The sequence below is a fragment of the Mesitornis unicolor genome, unplaced genomic scaffold (genome assembly GCF_000695765.1).
Source record: "Mesitornis unicolor isolate BGI_N332 unplaced genomic scaffold, ASM69576v1 scaffold23570, whole genome shotgun sequence".
In the NCBI taxonomy this organism is placed as follows: Eukaryota; Metazoa; Chordata; class Aves; order Mesitornithiformes; family Mesitornithidae; genus Mesitornis; species Mesitornis unicolor.
In genome coordinates, this window is record NW_010156556.1 from 27,558 (window position 1) to 29,082 (window position 1,525).

Here is a 1,525-nt window from a genome sequence, read left to right on the forward strand (position 1 = left end):
GGTGGCTGTGCTTGGTGCCGTGCTTTTATGCAGAGCCTTTTGGGGTTGCTCAAGAGGCAGTTCCAGAACACGGCTGTCTTCATCATCCCGCAGTCCCTGGGGGCTGCTGAGTGCAGCCAGAGAGGGGGAGAATGCCGGCAGGGCTGCAGAGGATGCAAACCGCAGGAAGTGTTGCACAAGCTGTCCTGCAGGACGTGCAGCCTGGAGGGGGTGGCTCTGGCCACAGTGCAGAGCCTGGGCTGTTTGCAAAATCCATCAGAATTAGTCAGGAAAGCTGGACAGGGTGGGAGAGAGCAGCTGGCAAAGTGCAGAGCCGAAGAAAAGAGGAGTTGGAAACTTTCCTGTTGGGTCATCACTCGCTGTCCCAAAGCAAAAGTTTGTGAATCAAAAAGCAGTCTCACTGCTTTCCCAAAACGTGGCAGCCCCTTTGCCCTGTCCCGGAGATGAGCCACTCTCCTTCCTTCCTCCTGCTTCCTTCCACCCCTCCCCGTACCAGTCTCCAGAGACATTTTCAGTCCAGCTGTAAATAGTTTGGTTGCACCCAAACTTCAAGATCTGAAGACCAGGAAAAACGTAGGATTGAGCAAAACTAACAAACCCACCTCCCCACACATGCAGTTATCAGGGAATTGCTGCTCTGGCTCAACAGCTGCAGAAGTGAGGACTTCCTGAAGCGGATGTGCAGGTACCTGCAAGTTGTCAGACCTTTGCTGCGGTTGCCAATACCCTCTCCCTATGCCAGGTTTTCTCTCTCTAAAGAGTTGAGAGATACAGTTGTTGTTTGCCATGATGGTGAACTCCGACAACAGATTTCTGAACCTCGTCTTGACCTCAGGACAAGCAGCTCCTGACTCCATGCATTCATTTCTGACTTTGTAATGCTTAAATATAGAGCAGCCCTGGGGCTGTGATGAGTCACTCACTCCTAACGACACTGTCAGACAGTTGGCAGCCGGCTCCTGTCAAGTGGGAGGCAGAGCTGACTGCAGCCGCACGGGGCAAGTCCCCATTCTGTTTGTGCCCGTTTCCCCCACGCCTATGGTGGTGAACCCCGTCCTGGATGAAGCTGGAAAACCCTCTTAGCTTTGTGTTGTCAGCCACACCACAGCCCTTGCAGCAGGGGCTCGGCTCCTGGGAAAGGAGTGCAGGGGCTGGTCCAGCTCCTTTGGGGCATTTCTTTTTCAGAGCGCGCTGTCACACACTTTGCCAGAATCTTTTCCCTTTGTGTTCTGCTGGGGACGGGAGGGAGGATGGAGGATAGAGGGACTGAGCTCTTTTTCTGTCAGTTTTGGTGGCTCAAGCTGCTGGTTGATGTTTAAGCATGGCCTAAAAGGGGGCAATAGGCAGCTTGTGGTAAGGTTAGTGGGTAATTCCTGGTCGGTTCAAAGCCTGGTTTGAGACAGATGAGTCACTGATACTGGAATGAGAAACACAGCTCAACGATGAGCCTGAGTCCCTTGGAGTCAGGTCAGAGTCCAGCAGCTGGAGGAGGATGGGTGGGTGGTTAAAGACCCTGTCCCTCAGG